Source organism: Vipera ursinii, assembly GCF_947247035.1.
Source record: "Vipera ursinii genome assembly, chromosome: 2".
Lineage (NCBI taxonomy): Eukaryota > Metazoa > Chordata > Lepidosauria > Squamata > Viperidae > Vipera > Vipera ursinii.
In genome coordinates, this window is record NC_139513.1 from 264866495 (window position 1) to 264887900 (window position 21406).

The following is a 21406-nucleotide window of genomic DNA, read 5'->3' on the forward strand; positions in this document are numbered from 1 at the left end:
TCAACAGTTCGCCTACTCGTGTTGCAATTGAGGGCAAATTTACAGTGACTGCGGCCAGGACTATTATCTTCAGCCAACAGGAAGAAACGTGTTGAATGTGGGCATTCCTGCAATATCTTCCCCTCGGCTGCCAGAGCCGTCTGCCCGCAGTCTCCGGCAGTCCCGCGTGCCTGGGGTTACGAGCTGCCATATACGCTACCATTATGACGGCAGCAAAACGCTTAAGCACATTTGTTCCCGAACCGCCTCCGCGTCCATGCCGTAAGGGCCCGGGGCTCCACGGAACCCCATGCAGGTCGGGCCCCAGCGCTGCGGCAGCGGCTCCTGAACTTCCCTCTGCTCAGCAAAGCTCGAAGCGCGGGCGGGGAGAGGCAGGACTAGGAAGCTGCTTTCCACGCGCCGCCGCGCTTGCAGCGCCGAGCCCGTCGCGGGGTAAAGCAGCAGCCCAGCCAACAGCGAAGCCCGCGGCCTCGCGCGCCCCTTTCCGCCCCGGGTTTGCAGGAGGCCTCGCTGCGCCGCACAGGATGTCGCCCAGCCGTGCGGCGTCCCGGTCCGGCGGGACGGCCCCCCCCCCTCCGCTTGGCGTTGCCCTCGTTAGGCCGCCCAGATACCCGCGGCACCCCCCTCACCTTCGGCGGCCAGCTCTCCCGAGCCTGGATCCGCGCGCCTCCCCACCGAGGCAGGGGGAAAAAAAGGCGATTCTGCAGAAGCCGCCTGTTCCTTCGCCGCCGCCGCCGCCGCCGCCGCGCCGCTCCCTCCCGCCGTCTCCGTACCAGCCAGGCAGCCCGAGCCCCGCAAAGGCTGGCCGCCCTCTCAGCTCGCCATTCGCTCCTCCTCCGCTCCGTCGCCCCTGCCAATCCGCTCCGCGCCTTGGGGACCCAAGCACCGCCTCCCCGCCTGGCTGGGCTGTCGCGCTGCTTGCTGGCTGAGGAGCCGACGAGCTGGTTGCTGGTGCCGGCTTGGAGCGCTTCGCCTGCTGCTGCCCCTCGCGCTACAACCCCATCCTCTTTACCGGGGCGAGCAGGGAAAATGGGGCGCTCGTGGCCCCGGAGAATGGCGCAGTATAAAGGGCCCGCCGGGGGGGGAAGGCGTTGGAAAGCGTAGGGATTGGATGTGTGTGTGTCTCCCCCCCTGCGGGCCCTTTTTCACTCACTATTGAGGCTTGGAACGAAACTGGCCAAGGCGACGCCAGAGCCCCGGTTGCTTCATGCGGGCTTGCGCTGCAGCCCCGTCAGCAGAGGTTTGGGGGGGGGGGTTTCCCCTGGTGGAGTCCTGCGCTGAAATTCCAATGCAGGCAGACACGTGCGCCCCCCCCCCCCATCCTGCTCAGCCCGCTGCCTTAATTATATCAATTTAGTAATCAGTCTCGTGCCATGCGGCGTTGGTGTCTGTGGCGGCCTGTCTTCGGATTAAAGTTTGGTGACTGAAATAATACGCGAGGGGAGCTTGGGGTAGTAGGGAGTAAGAAAGGAACAACCTGATCTTACTTGTATTGTGGAATTCCATAGGTAATGATGGCACTAAACAGCCTTCCCAGAACTGCTTTTGGGACCTGCGGAAGGTACTCTGCAAATATGGCACCAAAACACAAAGTCTAAAAAGCCTAGTTTTAGCATGGCCTATAGCGCTATAAATCTGAGAAAATGGAAGACCATGTCATAACAAAGTGGGCAGATGTGTGCTTTTATGAATGAGCCTCCCAGCATACACAAAGGACAGCACAGCAGGAGGCTGATGGTGCAGATCAGCAGAGGGGTTGGACAGCTCCGGGCGATAACTGCTCACTCAGGATAAGCCTAATGAGTTAAGCTGTTGACAGCCCTAGGCATGGTCAGCCTGGTGGGAAGCCAGGATCTACACCCATTGTCACTTGCACTGGCAGGAAGCCCAGGTTTGAACTGATTGGATGCCATCCACCTGGGCAGGTACAAATAGATGCCAGGCTTCCCTGTTTCCCCAGTTCGTTCTGTTCAGAATAAACTCATCTCTACCCCAGCTCTGTGTCTGTCTCTATGTGAAGCACGCGACTTTACACTACCCATTACTAGTCTGCCTACTGTTATGAACGAATATCTTAAAATATTTGTGTGCATGTGCCTCCATGTAGAAGGGATATGAGATGAAGTTTGCTTACAAGGAAATATCAAGACAAGAGTTCCTAACTTGTATAGAATAGGATGGACCAGCTTGGGTTAAAATGGTCTTTGATTATATTTGTGATCTATAGGCCCAAACTGACTAGTTTTGTGTATTATTAGCCTGGAAGGCTGCACATGGGATAATTAAGCTGAAGACTGGTAAATTTATCATACTAAAAATTACATTGTTGTTAGTTGTGAAGTCGTGTCCGACCCATCATGACCCCATGGACAACGTTCCTCCAGGCCTTCCTGTCCTCTACCATGTTCTGGAGTCCATTTAGGCTCACGCCTACTGCTTCAGTGACTCCATCCAGCCACTTCATTCTCTGTCGTCCCCTTTTTCTCTTGCCCTGAACCTTTCCCAGTATTAGGCTCTTCTCCAGTGAGTCCTTCCTTCTCATTAGGTGGCCAAAGTATTTGACTTTCAACTTCAGGATCTCGCTTTCTAAAAAGCAGTCAGGGTTGATCTCCTCTAGGTTTGATCGCCTTGCAGTGCAAGGGACTCACAGGAGTCTTCTCCAGCACTATAGTTCAAAGGCTTCAATTCTTTGGCGCTCAGCCTTTCTTATGGTCCAACTTTCACAACCATATATTGCAACTGGGAAGACCATAGCCTTGACTGTACGCACTTTTGTTGGCAGAGTGATGTCTCTGCTTTTTAGTGTGCTGTTTAGATTTGCCATGGCTTTCCTCCCGAGGAGCAAGCGTCTTTTAATTTCTTGGCTGCAGTCCCCGTCTGCAGTGATCTTGGAGCCCAGGAAAATAAAATCTGTCACTACATTTCTTCCCCATCTATTTGCCAGGAATTGAGAGAGCCGGATGCCATGATCTTGGTTTTATTAATGTTGAGTTTCAGCCCAACTTTTGCACTCTCCTTCTTCACTCGCAACAAGAGGCTCTTTAGTTCCTCTTCACCTTCTGCCATTAGAGTGATATCATCTGCATATCTTAGGTTGTTGATATTTCTCCTGGCAATCTTAATTCCAACTTTTGATTCATCTAGCCCTGCCTTTCTCATGATGTGCTCTGCATATAAGTTAAACAGGCAGGGTGACAATATACAGCCTTGCCAGACTCCTTTCCCAATTTTGAACCAATCAGTGGTTCCGTGTCCAGTTCTCACAAAATTACATTAATACCCTAAAAACATAAAGCACAACCATATAATGTGGAAACTTACCTGAAACCCTAGTTACCCGCATGGGAAAAGAAGAAAGTTCATGATATACAGAAAAACAAAAAAACCAAAATCACAATACAAAAATGGATAGGTCCTATTTCCAAAGCCATTTAATGTATTGTGTATCCTATAGGTATCAGAAATATAACTGTTTTGATGGCTTGTGTTCAAGGTTAATGTAAAATTTAAACGGAGAATCAGTATAAAATTAAATGAATACTTGTACTTAGTTTCACTTGAATACTGACTGTTTCTTATTCAGGTAGTCTTCAACTTGCAATTGTAATGGAGCCCAGAATTTCCATGATATGTCATGATGGTCATAAGTCAAGCATCTATGTGACCAACTGGATTTTACATTTTTTGCGGTGGTTGTTAGACAAGCATGGTGGTTGTGAAGCAAACACTGGTTGTTAACAAATACCTCTTTGTTGGCAATGGGCATTTTTTTGTCAGAAACTGGGAGTAAACCCTGGTTTTCAGCAAAAAAGTCATAAATCACAGTCACATGATAGTGGAACACTGCAAATGGTTGTCAGTGAGGGCTGGCAGTGAGGGCTGGCATCACCCAGCTGGCATCACCCACCCAATCACCCAAAATACAATCACATGACTTCCAGGGCCATGCTGCTGGAACAATGAATCCGATTTGTAAGTATCTTTTGGAGCATCTGTCATAACTTCAAAGAGTGGCTAAGTGACTGGTTGTAAGTCAAAATCTATCAGTAGTTTTTAAGTTTGTTCATTTGGGTTTTTTATATGAGTGTATGTAAACTGTACCTATGAGTGGACAGCTTATAATGTTGCAGAAATAAATAAAGGTAAAACAATTAGGTACAGTATCTGCTGAATAAAAAAGGATTTTTTTTATTGCAACATGAACGTGTCATGTCTGATACATTACCAGACACAATTAGGCTTCCCTAACAGCATGATGCAACAGGCAAATTGTTTCCTAAAAATTGTCAGCTCTGTTTGAAAAGGTTTATGCTACAATATCTAAAGCACTAGCTTATTTGGCAAGTTTAGAATGAGTGATAGATGCTCAGACATGTCAGGAACATTTAATTACAGACTAGTCTTCACAAAGAAGCAATTTTAAAATATGAGCTGTAGTTCTCCCAGCAAAAATCTGGATGACCATTAGAGGACAGTAAAGAAATGCACAAAACTCAGGTTCTCCACTACCCTCTATCTAATGGTTGCTTTGGTTTTTTTAACCTAGATGGAACAGCCATACTTTCAGACTTGGATTTTTAAAAGAAAATATGGCAAGATGACACTCTATAATTAGGTTATAGCATGGTTCTCAAAAGTTTGAATTACCATATAAAATACAAAAAAAAAAGCATTGCCTTCCTGCTCTTCTTGGCACAGTATAATAAGGTAATAACATCCAACTTATCTAACCAGCAAAACTCAAAATCAAAGTTTCATTTTTTTCCATCTCAAGTCCAGAAGCGGTTTCTAAGTAGAAACAAAATTAATTGTACTCTTTTTCTTTAATGAAAGCAGTCGATATAGCCATCTCTGCTAACTTCATCAACTTTTGCAGCCATTCGTCCACTGTGGGAAAGTATCCTTCCATTTTTGTGCATAGAGTATTCTTGCTGCTGTGATCTCTAGCATGAACATAATGACTTTGTTGGTATTAGAGTTGGGCAAGAAATAAATATGCCACTTTTGATAATTATATTTTAATATATAAAACACAAGAATTCTCAAGCCCCTGCAGTATAGCAACTGCTCACCATGGATTTGCACAGTCAAAAAAACAAGTCTACTGAGTTTTGAAAGTATATCAGCATAGAATATCCATGTTTCATTTAACAAAACTTACAATATGCTATCTTTTCACAATTTATTTTTATTTTATTTTATTTTATTAAATTTATATACCGCCCTATTCCCGGAGGACTCAGGGCGGTGTACAGGGAAGATTAAAACAAACATACAAAAATTAAAATCAGATTAAAACAATTAATTAAATAAAGTCCCCAAAATTTAAAACTAAAGCCTAATAAAAATTAAAACCCCTCAGCCTGGGCCAGACAGCTCAAAGAGCCAAGTTTTCAGGTCCCTGCGGAATGAGCAAAGGTTGGGGGCAGTCCTAAGTTCCATGGGGAGCTGGTTCCATAGGGCCGGCGCCCACAGAGAACGCTCTTCCCCTGGGAATAACCCGCTGGCATTCCCTAATTGGCGGTATCCTGAGAAGGCCCTCCCTGTGTGAGTGCACGGGACAAAGGGAGCTTGATGCCGGCAGCAGGTGTTCCCTCAGATAATCCGGACCCAAGCCATTTAGGGCTTTATAGGTCATCACCAGCACCTTGAATCTCACCCAATAAAGATTCACTTATCTTTTTTATCAGGATAAAAATGCTCAGAAATTTTTGAAGGTTACTGCTTCTGGGTATTTTACACACTGATAACTGGATACAGTATTTGAACTTTTATTAGATGAATCAGTGCAAGTATGAAATGCAATGACTACAAACTATCTGTAAGTGTGACATCTATGTTTATTTTTCAGCCTTGTAAAATGGTGATAAGAGATCTGACTTATATATAAATGAAGGCTTTTTCTGCAGGCTTTCACAGTAAAACAAGAGTCACATTATCGGAGAGTTAATTAAGACCTGTAGATGTTTGACAATCACAGAGAAAAAAGTCTACTTTTAATTGTTATTTGTGGCAGAAGAAGCACTTTTAAAAACCACTATATATTACCTATTAAAGGAAGCATAAAGTATGACCTGCCAGAACCTTCTCTAGAAATTGCAATGTACTGTATTTTATGTCATTCTGCTGTCTTCTGTTATGGTTAAATTAAAATGTTAAAGCTGGGCATACAATGAAAGGAAGCTTCCCCCAACCCCAAGAATCATGTGGCAGATGGAAGGAAGATTTCATTTTTTCCAGACTTTGTTGTCCAAACACAATTTTATTTTATTGTGTGTATGTCGATTTGTAGAGAGCCAGTATAGTGTAGTGCAGGCATTCCCAACCTGGGGTGCTATCACCCCTGGGTGTATGAGTTGATATTCCAGGGGGTGCGAAAATTTGGGTTTTCAAAATTATAGTGTATATGCATAATTTGTTCCTATTATTTTGAACTTTTGTAAGGGGTGCAAGAATAGTTCAGAAGCATTCTAGGGGTGTGGGGTATAGAAAAGGTTGGGATCTGCTGGTGTAGTGGTTAAGATATCTGTCTATAAATTTGGAGATTGGGAGTCCTAGTCTCATATTAGGCCTGAAGCTTACTGGGTGACCTTGGGCCAATCTCTCTCTCTCTCTCAGAGACCATGGCAAATTACTTCTGAAAATGTTGTCAAGAAAATGGCAAGGACTTATCCAGGCTGTTGTTAGGAGTCAAAGATGACTTAAAGGCAGAAAAAAAGAAAAAGAAAATCTATGGACACATACGCATACCTAAGTGTGTGGATTAATGAATTAATGTACTGCAGTTTTGTACTGTGCGTTACTAGAAACTTAAGGTGTTTAGAATAAGCGTCATGAAATAGTATTGTCTGAGAAAGAGAACAAAGCCACCATTCATATTTTATACCATGCACAAAAGGGGCCAGTAAATGAATATGATTTCAGCTTTGTAATGATGTTGAGTATTCTGCACATATGAAAATTCAGTTTTCCTTTAGATGCACAGAGTAAGCCATATGCACAGATAGTGTATGGATGAGCTTCTGTACCACATCTGAGACTAGAAGTTCTTTTTCCATTTAATAATTAGAGCCAGCCTATTGTATGACATAGAATGGATTCAATCTTCTTTGTAAGCTTTATGTCTCCTCTTTGTCTCCTCCACTCATAGTCTCAACAATTGAAGTTTGTTGAAGGTTTTTCGAATCTCACTGAGAATCATGTCAGGTAATAAAAGGGGAATAAAAAAATACAGTTTTCCCCAAAACTGGACACTTTCCAGAACTGTGGGGTTGAATTCCCAGAATTCTCTGCAATGGCCATTCTGGCTGAGAAATTCTGGGATTTGGTCCAATTATCTGAAAAATACTCAAATTTAGGATGACTGATACAGGAAAAACAGGCAAAGAAAAAAAGCAGATTGAGATAATGTTCATATTTATTTGTTTGTTTGTTTGTTTGTTTGTTTGTTTGTTGAATTTATATACCGCCCTATTCCCGAAGGACTCAGGGCGGTTCACAGGGCAGTTAAAACAGTACAAAAAAGAGAATAAAATGAAATTAAATTAGTACAAGCCCACAATTAATAATAACAGTAAAAATTAAAATTTTAAAATTAATTTAATTTAATTTAATTTGATTTAATTAATATAATTTTAAAAAGACCCGCCAAACTACCGATCTTCTGATCGACAAGCTCAGTGTCCTAACCCACTGAGCCACCACGTCCCTTAACACCTTCATTTAAGAGGCCTCAATTTAATAAATTTCAGATTTAATGGACAATATTTTAGACTTCACCTCCATTTAGCAGATGATCACCACCATTTAGTAAACAAAGTTTGCTAAATCCAAATTAAGTTTCGGATAACTGGTTAAATTTACATAATTATGAAATATAAATGTATATGAATGATATAAATTTGAATGTAAAGGACATTCAGACTTAATGAGTACCCCTTCTTGCAAATGATTCATTAAACAGGTTTTGCTGCATTAGTGATGTCTACTATATGTAACTGAGGCTACCACATCATTTCACAAACTCAGAAATTATAAAATAATGCTCTACCTAGCTTCAAAAATATGTGTCACTGTCTGTGTACATAAAACATGCAAATTGCTAGATGGAATTTAGTAGTTACAGTTGTAAACAGGAAACACATGTAGATGTGAAACAAATATTTAAAGAAAAATCTATTGCTATGAAACATTGCAAAGTGTTGATAAAAGTTATTTAATTGTTCATCATGATAACTGTCAAAATGGGAAGAGAACATAAATAGATAGGATAAAGACAAAATAATTAACTAGTGCCAGTTTTATAAGACTGCTGTAATATATATTTATAAAGCCATCATTTTCAAGATAACTGAATTTAGGATTTGGCTCTGATGGTTTATTTCATTCTTTGCTTGTCTTACTTTGAAAGTTTACGGTGAGTAATACAATTTCTTTTACAATAATATTAAGGATAAATTCACAAGTCACTTTCACCAAAACTTGATAGTCTGAGCAACTTGATCAGAATGGGAAAATAATCCAAGAATACTAAAATGTTGCAATAGTGGTGAATATCTGTCGCTCGGGTGTAGGACGAAGGTGAAGGTTTGTTCTCGGAGCTTGTGGGTTGGCTTCTGAACATTTTGTTACCAGGCTAGGTAACATCTTCAGCGGAGTTCTCCATTTGTTACCTAGCCTGGTAACAAAATGTTCGGAAACCAACCCACAAAGCTCAGAGGATTAACCTTCACCCTCAATATTAAAATATGTTAACCCATACAATATTGTCCAATACTGTTCACTTAGTAGTGTATTTCTAAACAAACCAAAGTATTGGAAAATGAATTTCATTTCCATTGTTCCATTGTTTTCCAAAGAGAACCATCAAAGCCAGATAAACATAGCCCCAAAGAGTCTCAGTATGTATTGAAATGGGGAACATATAATTTAACCGTGTGAACTAAATAGAAAAGTAAAAACACTTTTTTAAAAAATTCAAATGTTGCCTAGCTTAAGAGTGTTGTTTTTAAAATGATAATAGTTGAACTGATAGACGGGAGAGGGAGGTCAAAAGCAGCTTTTACCCAAACTGCTAGTCATTTAAATATGTTGGACTTAATACTAAAGGTCTGGACTTAATATTAGGAAATCCCTATGTATTAAAACTATGTTGTTAGAATGAATGCGAAAAGAGACTCCAAAGCCCAAGAAATTGAAGGGAGAAAATTTTATATCAGAACAAATACTGGAAGTTGCCAAGAAAAAGGAGTAGCCAAAGCTAAGAAAGAAAAGACTTTAGGAAAGGACCTAACAAAGAATTTCAGAGACTCCTGAAGAGTCACCAAATAATATTACAATAACAGCTGTAAAAATATTGAAAATGGAAACAGACATGGAAAACAAGTAAAGTCTTCCATAAGATCTCCACACTCAAAAGACAGTTTCAGCTTCAAATAGGCATATTTAAAAATGCCAAAGGAGAGATAGTATTCTGAATCAAACTGTACTAATTAAATCAAACAAAGATGGAAGTAGTATACTGAAACTTTGTACATTTGGGTTGTCAACAACCAGAATAACTTAGAACAGCGTTTTCCAACCTTAGGAACTTGAAGATGCGTTGGAAAACGCTGACTTAGAAGATAGGTCCTATTTAGAAGAATCTGTAGTATAAGAAATTATATTATCACTCTGGTCATTGCCAAGTCAGACAGCTACAAAAATTGATGGACTGATTGTAGCAATATGATCCATAATGGGAGGAGGATTAATAAAAGTTTTAACCAAACAAAGACATCAGTCTACAGACTAATACCAAAGAAAAGAGATTTAGTGTATACAAACTATTGTACAATATCCTTATTTTCACTATTAAAAAATAATACTTAGGATTATCCAATATAGATTAGAGACTACATGGAAAAGGAGATGCCACATTATTCAAATTGGTTTCATAAAAAGCCAAAGAACAAGCGACATTGCTTGTGAGACAATTGAGAAAGCCAAAGAATATCAAAAAGAAGTCAATATCACTACGTGCTTTATTTATTATAGTAAGGCCTTTGATTGTGTTGACCATATCAAGTTGTGGGATGTCCTTTGGAAAAATGGAAATCCTACAACAACTCAGTGTCTTCCATGAGAAATATACTGATTGATTGATTATATGCAATCAAGTCATTTTTTACTTCTAGCAACTACATAGATGGACCTTCCCCCTGACAATCTATCCCTATCCTGTTCTTTCAAGTTTCTCAACAGTACATTCACCACCCCTGTTGACTGAGTTCAGCCACCTTGCTGCTGGACATCCTCTTCTCCATTTCCTTCTACTTTCTCAATGTATCAGCATCAAATCTACAGTGATTTGATGCTACATAATCACTTGTTACTTGATGTGAACCTCATGTTCTGACTCTTTCAATAGGTTTCATGGCCTATATTCATTCAAGAAAGGGAATTCATATCTTCATTACTCTAGTTACTCCCTCTTTGAGTCATAATACATCACCACTGAACCACTGAAAGCAAGCAAAAGGATAGTTAATGTTATAGTTCCAAGTAAGCTAGCATAACTTTGCTGTTCCTGTTACCTTGATCATGCATCATTCTTCTAAGAATTATATACAAGCATTTAGTAAAAAGCATGAAAATGTTAAGTATTATTATAGTAGCAGTTCATTCAGTGTTACATTATGTAACAGAACATGGTAGAAATGTTTTTCACTGAGCTCAGCAGACCACAAATATTTTGTTTTCTTTTTAATGATAAACTGGGAGTAAAATTATCCCCATAGTTCAGCTGCTATTTCACAATATCAGCAAAGCACAGCATAACCAACTGATTTAATGCTTTTTAACACATACAAAGTAGTACAACTTCCCACCAGCTGCTTTTTATCAGTCAAGCCACAAAAACCATAATAAACAATAAAGAAAAACATGGAAATTGAAAGATAAGACTGAAACTCTGTCCCTTACTTTTGATAATGTTCCTTGTTACTGTTACACTATACTGAGCTCCATATATTTGTAAGTAAATGTTGCATAAAGTCACTTGCAGTCACATCTTTTGTTTTTTTTAATGTTGAAAACACAAACTGGGGATTATTAAAGGTAAACATAATAAGAGAAAAATGGGGCAAAGGATTAGGTACCGTCTTAGCATTACTAATAGTTGAATATAACCCTCATGCCTATATTTCTTGTAGCTCAGCAAATCATTTGTAAAACTGCAATATTTTATGCAATTTTCATTTCACCAGTTTTAAGTTAGTTGTATTCCATCTCATCTATGTTGCAGTGTCCATGTTTTTCTGTACATTTGACCTAAAATGTGCATTTTATATACATTATTCCCTAACAATAAACTTTTTATAAATGTTTCCTAATGCCAACATGACTTGAAATAATTTTCCCATATCTTCTCCATGCAACCTTAATGTATACATTTTGTGAACACTTCATCTATGTACTTAAGCATGCATTCTTCAAGTTCTGTGCTGATTTACCAAAGTTGCCATGTGAATCATTCTGATTTTCAAATCACTTCACAAAATGTAAATTGGAGAAGTTTGCATTCTAATAAAAATAAATGTTTTCCTTACCCTACTGTTGGGCAACATTCATTTGTGAAATTAATTTAAGATTAAGTTCTACTTTTTTTTAGAAATTACTAGATTATACTATATAAAGCTCTAAATACACACAAAGTGTTATTATTATTATTATAACAATGTCAGTATCTCATTATTTGAAAGATCATTGTATTTGTTCTCAAGCACTGAATACTGGGAATTGTTCTACAGTATTTTCCTGCTTCTTTATCTCTTTCAGTCAGTAGACATGGACTTGTGCAAATGAAAGTCTGGGCTGGATCTGATGTGAAAATTCCCATTAAATTTCTTCCCAGAGAAACCTTCAATATCCAAAGTCTTTACAAAAATGTCTGTGATGTGATTTTTGCCAGGAATGAAGGTGAAAATGGTTATTTTGGCAAAGAACAGAGGCTGTGAATACTGAGGATTGTAGCCCCAGCACATCTAAAAGTTGACAGTTTAGGGAAAGCTGCTTTATTCTAAATAAATCAGGGATCAGAAGCACTACAAGTTTTGTGTGATCTTCAGCTTCTGGACTCTGTTCCCCTAGCTAGGTTCCAAGTGTTACTCCCTTCCTTATCTTACATGTGGGAATGATGATGGCAATAACTATGGGAGCATCACTCCTCCATTCCTTATAGGGGTGGATTACTGCCAAACAGTAGAAAGATTACTATATGGCAGAGGCTGCAGCTACTTACCATTGAAGGTAAGGTCAATTTTTCAGTATAACACCTGACCTGAAATGATCATTCCTTTTCGGGTGCCTAACTAATGAGGATAGAAAATGTGGGAGTGATGCCCTTATTTGACACCAGTCCAGAGGTAGCATCTGATTCTTGCTGTTATTCTTGGATCTATGCAAATACTGGTGCAGGCCATGGAGAAGAACTGGGATAGCTTTCTGAGGAATCTGAAGATCAAACAAATAATTCTGTTCCAATGTAGTATGTACATTAGCTATTATAAATGTGTGATAGAAGAAATAATTTATCTTTTGTTCTTTGCTCTTAATATTTTCTTAGAGCAAGAAAATGTGTGTGTGCATTGGTTCCTGGTTGGATGGGAACCCTAGTATCAAGAAGATTGTCAGTGTTGTTTGTCAGAGGATGGAAGTACTTGACTACAGATGTAAGAATTCATCTTTTATAAAAGGCTTGTTTCAACAAGGACTTAATAGCTGGTATCTCTCTTTCTCTCATACATAAAAAGACACAGTCACTTTGCTAGCCATCCTGTTTGTTTTGATTTTGTTTCTCAGAAAGCGTATCATGTTCAGTAAGGTAACCTCCCAATTAAGGCAAGAGACTTATGCGCTTATCATTATTTAATTACTAAGTGTTTTTTTAAAAAGCCTTACAATGAAAATAAACAACTGTAGCTGCATATACATTTTAATGATAAGAAAGCAACCGTTCAACTGTTCTGTAAAATGAAATGCCCTAACTTTTCATGAGAAACAAGAAACATTTTCATTTTTAATATTAAATTTATCATTCTGATATAGTGGTATTTCCTTTGTATTGAAATTTTCTTTCTGTCATTTTAACAATTCTCTCTTTAAAAAGCTCTGCTTGCTTTTGTGTAATAGTGTGAGAACAATTAATTCTGTTGCTCTGATACCAAAGTACAAAAGTGTGAAAAAGAAAGACTAATTTAGTTATTGACAAAGAACAGAATATTAGTTTATCATGAGAACATCAAGGCTAGATTTACAAGTACATTTTATCTCAGCAAATTAGTATTCTGTAAGGACTATTTTGACAAAAAAATATCAAAACAGGCTGTTTTAACATTATATATTTCCCTGATAATAGTGCCACAGCTAGCCTAATTTATTTTCCACATCTCAGTGGACAGAATGCAGGAAAGTACAAATAAAAACGGCAAAATATTTCATCTTTTGTTTCCTTCTATATAATGCAAGTGGGAGTTGGAAACAACTTTAAATTGGCAGAATAACGCAGATAAGATTTATTAAGGCTAACATATTACTAATGAATTGTTTTAAAAATAAGCAACACACTTGGATTGATGTTAGCCACATTGCATTGTGTAGGAATAGATCTGTTCTTGGTGCTCTGTTTTCTTGCAGATGTTTCATTACCCAAGCTAGGTAATATCATCAGTGCTAGTATGGAGTGCTGATTGCTGTCAGTTTATATTCTATTGGCTTGCCTGTCAGTGTTGATGGGAGTGGTCTTAGAGATTCTTTGATTAGGCTGTTTGCTGTTGGATTCTTTGGCAGTTTCTTGATTGGGGTATTGTTTACCGGACTGTTGATCTGCTGTTAACCTTGGAATTAATCTATGATGATGTGGGTACTCATTGCTGGTGGAGTGATGCTTGGGTCTTTTTGTTCCCTTTTGGGCTGGTTGACTGTCTCTTTTGCAGAATCCATAGATGTTGTTTATGTCTATGTGTCTATTGATGGCTAATTTGTCAGAGTGCCAGGCTTCTAGAAATTCCCTAGCATTTTTGTTTACTTACAATTAAGACACTTCTTCTAATGTTCAGTTGAAATGTAGCCTGCCATTAAATGTAGCCTACTATTAAATCATGGCAGGGAAGTGGCGATGCTGTATGTACTTTCAAAACTATTTATTTATTTTTATTTTAATCCCATTTATATCCCGCCCTTCTCCGAAGACTCAGGGCGGCTTACAATTTAAGCACAAACCAATGTGCTTAGCAGTAGCCTTCATTCTATGTATATGCCTGCTTATTAGGGCTTTCGCCCCCCCCCAAGCGGCATTATTACAAAGTCAGCTTATTGCCCCCAACAATCTGGGTCCTCATTTTACCTACCTCAGAAGGATGGAAGGCTGAGTCAACCTTGAGCCCGGTGGGATGCGAACCTGCACTAATTGCAGGCAGCTGGTGTTACTTAAGGAGGCATTAGCCCACTGCTCCACCATTTATGGTCTTAAATGTATTCAGATATTATAACATACCTTTCCCAATTTGGTGTTTGTCATACTCAGGGCTTTTTTCCTCATAGAATGCTCAGAATGGAGTTCCGGCACCTTTTTTGGAAGGAACCTTGTAGGGTAGGCAAGGCGGGTTATATGACATGAGTGAGTTCCGGCACCTTTTTCTTTTACAAAAAAAGCACTGGTCATACTGGATAGAAATTCTAGGAGCTGAGATGCAGGATATCTGTCAATGTTCAGTCAAGGGAATCTACACTACAGCATTCAAATTGTGTCATATGCCAAGTATTTGATTTGAGTCATGATGTAGAAAGAATATGTTCAATCTTTCATTGCTTCTCAGGGGATTTCTTAATCTTTGCCAGCTAACAAAGAAAGCTGGGTAAATCTTTGGGGTTGGGCAATATTATAATCCTAAGCAAGCTGGCAGTATCAGGAAGACACTGACCTTTTTCTAGGTCAGACCCTCTTGACTCTGTTCTTCCCCCCCCCCTTTAGCTGATGTCCTCATCTATTTCTTTCTTGACTTCTGTAATACTTTTCTTCACTCGCTGCTGAAATGAGGGTAAATGCTCCTGACAAATGGTAATTTCACTCTTGAAAACTAACAGCAGATGAATTCAGCTAGCTGTCCACTCTGGCCTGTAAGGAAATGGATTACTGACTTGGAAATACCCTTAATGAGGTATTTGTACCACAGTGCCTTGGCCAAGAGAAAGAGGATGATGTCTGTCTGTATCAGAAAATTCTTTATATTGAATTTTTGCAAAACTTCAGTTGCTTTCCCCATACAATTATGAATTACTCTAGGACTCTGAGCTGGACCTGCAAGATGTTGAGTACAAAAGTTGCCTCAGGTAGCAGTTGTTGAGGGGAGCCAGGGTGTGCGGGGTGGGGTGGGGTGGGGGGCAGAGAGAAGAGAATTCAGCAACAGGGTAGGGAAGTACAGAGCTTCAGTGTTACATCATTAACCTTGCACTACCTGAACCAGCTTGATATTTCAGGATATAATGGAAGATGTACCTTTTCTTGGTCAATTGTTGTCTGTATGTATGTGTCTCCCTGTGCCATGTTTTAATTTGGCTTGGACAACAAATTGTCCTGAGTCATTTCTGCAAGCAACAGGTGTCTTTATAAATTATGAATGTTCTTCTACTTCTACTTAGCAGATGAATTATTTATCCTCTTTTAGTGAGAAGTAATGGTCAGATGTTTGTTTTGCTTTTTGGGGCACCATGTAACTGCAAAAACAAGTCATGATTATAAAGATGTATCCTAAATTTATGATGAGGTGGATACGCTATGGATATCATGTATAATAGATACATTTTAAACCTAACCCAGATATAAACAATGTGAACTCAGAATAAGGATGAGCCAAACCAATTATAATACTATCTGATTGCCTTATGCAGTAAACTTATCCTACATCCTCCCCAACCTGAAGAACATTCAACTGGTACAGAATGCAACGGTGTAAGAAGTGTGTCCCTAGTATGGCACATGTTACACCTCTACTCTGTGAACAGTATTGGTTTCTAGTTTACTTTTGGGTTCTATTCAAAGTGCTGGTTTTGTTTTTCAAAGCCCTACCTGGCATAATCATCCCATCAGATCTGGCAAGAGATGTATGTTATGGGTCCTATTTGCTAAAGAGTTCCATCTGATAGAACCCAGGAAATGAGTCCTTTCTTTTGTGGCTTCCACCTTTTGGAAAAGAATCCCACTTGAGATGAGGTTTGCTCCATCTCTACTTGTCGTCTGGAAAGTCCTTAAAATAAGTTTTTCCCTCCCAACAACTTTGGATATGGGAACATGGAGCTCGCAAAATGGTTATATATGTTTAGGATGTGGTCCATTGTTCTTCAGTTTTTATTTTTATTTATATTTAACTGCTTTTTAATAATCATTATAATTTATTTTTACATGCCCATGCTTCCCAAAGTCACATTTATTTATATCCTGCCTTTATTACTTTTACAAATAATGCAAGGTGGCAAAATATACCACACATTTTCCTCCTCCTATTTTCCCCACAATAACCAACCTGTTGGATGAGTTATGCTGAGAGAGTGTGTCAGCTTTTATAGTTCTTGTTTTCCAATCTGGTGCCTTAACCACTAGGACTCATAGATTTCACTCCCAGAAGTCCATGCATCTTAAGGTTTGCCAAGATTGGTCTATCTTATCATCATTATGTGCAACTAAGGGATAAAAACAGCTGCTCGATAACTGTTGACCACTCAGGTAAGTCAAAATTGGGCTGCAACTAATTTAGCTTTACTAATAAAACAGTATTGCCTTTGACCTCTCTCTTTCAATAAATTGAGTATAAGATTTTAAGCCCATTTCATCTAAATGATTCTATTTCTCCAGGCTCATGTTGCCAGAGAAAAATCCCACATACAATAGGTCCAATCATCTGAAGAACTATTTTAATAGAGTTTTACACTCAGGTTGCTTACAGAGCTGGGAAAGTAATCTAAAATTTAATTTGTCAGTGGGAATCAGATCTGACTCTTCAGCAAAATGAAATCAAAAAATCTTCCAGCATTTCAGCTTATTTGTAAAGACAGCTTTGAAAAAGAATCCTCTCCAAATGCAGGCCAGTTGGTCAGCTGCAAACTTGGCACAGCCCTGAAGTATGTTTGCTGGGCTGTTTTCAGGAACACAATGTTCTTTTTCACATCTAAGCACTGAGGAGAATGAAATCATGGCTCAGCCCAAGACATAGTTGGATCAACACAGAAAGATACAAAGTACAAAATGAGGGCAGGAAGGAATTATCCAAAACGCTCGCCTTAAATAGCAGTAGATTGGGTGGGGGAGAGAGAAATCTCATTTAAAAACCCACATGGAGAGTGAAGAATAAATACAAAGCTTTGTTTCAGTTTAGAATCCAATTGTTTGGGTTATTGTCTGAATTGGATAACACAAGGAGAATTCACTGGCAAAGCTTATAGAATCTGATCTTTCACTCCTTCAAGGAGGGATATCATGTGTAATTCCTGGAGGAGGGTGGAATACAAACAATAAACACCCACTTAACTTTGGAATCCTAATTATAAAATCAATTTTCAAAGGTGGAAAGATCCCATGAAATCAACATATTGAAAAATACCTCTCAATAAATTTGAAATATGAATATTATAAAGGCACAAGCCTCATTCTTATATTTGAAAGAATGCCTGAAATATCCTGTTATCAAAAGGGATGTACCCCATAAGCAACATTGTTCAAAAACTACACTTTGTCTGTAGCTAAACTGGAGAGGAGCAAAGAAAATACACTTGAAGGCCTGGGTTCACACCTCATATCAGGGCATAAGGTTCTTTTTAAAGGTACCTTTTCCAGTGTGGGAGATGGCATCAAATTAATCACCTGTACTTTTGATTCCTAATCTCCCTTGGCAGTGAATCAGAATCAGGTTGCTGTCTGTGTGGGACATGAAAGGGAAGAGTCTTTTTGTGACTAGATATTTCGCTGTCTGAACACAGAGTGGTCAGTTTGACTGACTGGAGAATGGCATCCAAGGAGCCATTCCTCTGATTTCTCTTCCTTCTCCTGCCACCATGGCAAAGAAGGTGTGTGTGTGTGTGTGTGTGTGTGTGTGTGTGTGTGTGTGAGAGAGAGAGAGAGAGAGAGAGAGAGAGAGAGAGAGAGAGAGAGAGAGAGAGAGAAGGGGCAGACAGAGCTCCTGCTGCTAATCTTCCAACCTATGGAGTTAACATTAGGAGTAATCATTGGGATCACCTAAACCAGGGGTAGGCAACCTCGGCTCTTTTATGACTCATGGACTTCAACTCCCAGAATTCCTGAGTCAGCTGACTCAGGAATTCTGGGAGTTGAAGTCTATGAGTCATAAAAGAGCCGAGGTTTCCTACCCCTGACCTAAACTATGGGAGGCAGTGTTTGACACACAGCCAGTAGTCTATCAGAAGATTTGTGGACTTACATAAAAAGGCTCCCCCCAGGATGTTGACACTGCAGCACCTAATCTGTGTAGTAGCCAGCTCTAATTTGATAGGAACCAGCTGAAGCGAAGCAGAGAAAGCGGTTGTTCAATCACCATTCCCATACAAAAAAACCTGGGGAAAAGCATATCTTTTGGGGAGAAACTGAAACGAGAATGTGATAGTAAGGGAAGGCATGATTGACACAAATGAACAAGACATAAGAAGAGAATCAGTTGGTAATTTACCTTATAAATGGCAGCTTAGTCTAGGTGGCAAGAAACCTGGGAAAAAATTATTCAGAACATAAGATTGCTTTAACAAACATATTAAAAATGAGTGAGAAATTCCTCTAGCAGTTTCTAAGATGTTCTGTTTATCCTGATACTTGCATTAATGGCACCTTCCTGAAAACCACATAATTATTGCTTTCTTGATCTTGCCCAGCTTTGTGGGTTATGACAATTGCAGCCCAAAAGATCTTCGCCTTGCCTTTCTTCATGTGTGACCAGAGAAGCAGGAAGAAAATTATTATTTGATGCAAGTTCTCCATCTTACTTCCTGGTAATGAAGTTGCCAACTAAATACTATACCTCTTAATCCACAGATGGGAGTATTATTTTGATGTGCGTTCAGTGGACCTACCTCATCTCACCATTCAGGCACTTGTATGCCTTCTCCAGCAAAGCTTGATGAGCCGTTTTAACATGGAGGAAGCAACGAAGGAGTCTTTGAATTTGGAGAGCTATAATAAATGAAGAGTTGGTTCTTCACACTTCTCCCAAAAAATTCTTTGATCCCATGGTAAAACTGCAGAATAGAACTGGTGGCTAAAGAGCTTTCCCCATCATGTAATTGACTTGGGGATCTGCTACCAGATATGGAGGGCTAGCATGAGATGTGGAATATACAGTAAAATTTGAGACATCTTACTCTCCCTTTGTAAAAGCCAAATAACCCTGAAGATGTGAGTCTGCACATCTACAGCAGCCTCAAGTGGCCAGTAGAAGCAAGATTGTTTCCTGCCTCAACCTTAGCTTAGTGTTATGTGTCATCAGTTCACAATGGCTTGCCTGTGCTTCTAAGAATCCTAATTTTATATTACCAAGGTGAAGTGCCCCATCGTAACCATTACTGCAAATTCAACAAGAGAATTCTATATTTGCATGGGATCCTGTGAATTTCCCAATCTTTTATCAAGTGTTTCCTAATATTGTTTAAAAACCTTCACCTATTTTTTGACCATGCATGACATTTAAATATCCTTGACAAGAAACAAAATAAGGTCCATCTAAACTTTACTCCTGCTTGATAAGCAGAAAAAAGAAACAAAAAAAACCCCTATATTCAAATTCAGTTCCACAATTTTTCTATCTCCACCCATTCTTTCTCCAACCCAACTCCATACAGGACCTCACATCCTGAGTGAGTGTAATAGCCATCCAACTTTTAAAAACTTAATATGACAGATAATGCCACAATGCTATATGCAGCTATGAAATCTTGATTAAAATCTAGATTAAAAATCCACCAATTGCCAAATGACTCCAATGTAGGATGCCAACATAATTATTCAAATATTCAAATAATGCATATATGGTCACTGCTTAAGATTCATGCTTCTGAAAATCAAACTTTTTGCCTTCAGCATGTTTTGTACTCAAGATTACAATACTGTTTTACAGTGATGATATGACTGTATCTATGAGCATTAGTCTACATTCCTTCAGAACTGCATCCCACCTGGACCTATGGATAATCTGCATTCCAATTGTTTGGAGTGGGTAATTTTTAATGGGAAGCTCACATAGGAAAAAACCTGATCCTTCAGATGTGTAAGTATGTCCATCTTAATGCAGTATCAGTTCCAACTATTTTGGTTCACAAAAATAATCCTATGGTTGGTCAGCTGTCTTCTATATCTGACATTTTCCACAAAAACAAAATTGGAAACACCAATTCCTTCATCTTTCTTTATCTAATAGAAAGTGCCTTTGAAAAATACAAGGAGTAAATTTATTAGCCAGCAGCCTCTTAGACCTTTTAAAATCTGCATGAAAAGATGTTTAATTCCATAAAGACCTATGTAAGGGTAACGACTGAAGTAGAATGAGGCCCAATGATTTCTTTTACAAAATATTTATTTTAAAAAGGTGACCTGAATACTGTAGAATTATAACACAAAGCTGAAGTTTAAATGCAGGAGTTACATTTATAGAACATAATAGCTGGTCTGCAGCAAATAAATAATGCATTTCAAAATGTATAGTTGTTAACCATGCATATCCATGTCTCCTGCCACCCAAGACGTACAAACCACAACATCAATGCACTTTCAAAAGCAGAGTGCTATTTCGACTAATTTGATAAATTCCTCTTTCAAGAAGGATATAATAAAACTGGTTGTAAGTGCTTTAAAACATATACATTCTCAGGATAACATGAAAGAAGAACAAGTGTTAAAATTCAGATGGCATTCTTTTTTTCTTTTCTTTTCTAAATCCATATAAACTGTCAGACCCAAATGTTTCATCTATTCCTTATAAACTTTTGTTTATAGCATTTAGATAAAATAGTTAAATCTGAGAATTGTCATTCTGAGCTATCTGTTGGTTTCATTTGTTTATAGTGCTTCATGACCTTTCTAAATTTAATTCCATCAAAAACTGGGATGGATTAAAAAAATTAAGAAAGGGTTAATAAGAGTATTTTAAACATTTAAGGAAGTGTAAATTAATCCAAGGCAACTGCAATTCTCACATAGATGTGAACTGCTGAATCACTCACTGGTTTCCCTGGTAATGCATTCATTTAAGGAAGAGATGTAATTTTGAAAAAAATATTTCATTATGTGTTTATTTACAGAGGCAACTTGTTTTGGTAAAAAGCCACATTCCTTTCAGGGTAAATCAGTGGTGGGTGGGGAGGAACCAGACATTGT

General features: G+C 38.9%; 1 protein-coding gene across 1 annotated transcript in view; it reads right to left on the reverse strand.

The window, feature by feature from the left end:
• Positions 1–812, reverse strand: part of PIK3R1 (phosphoinositide-3-kinase regulatory subunit 1) — a 68695-nt gene extending 67883 nt beyond the window's left edge. Inside the window, exon 1 of the mRNA XM_083353802.1 lies at positions 630–812. The gene's annotated coding sequence lies outside the window, so the exon portion shown is untranslated. The remainder of the gene's footprint in view (positions 1–629) is intronic.
• Positions 813–21406: the final 20594 nt, after the last annotated feature.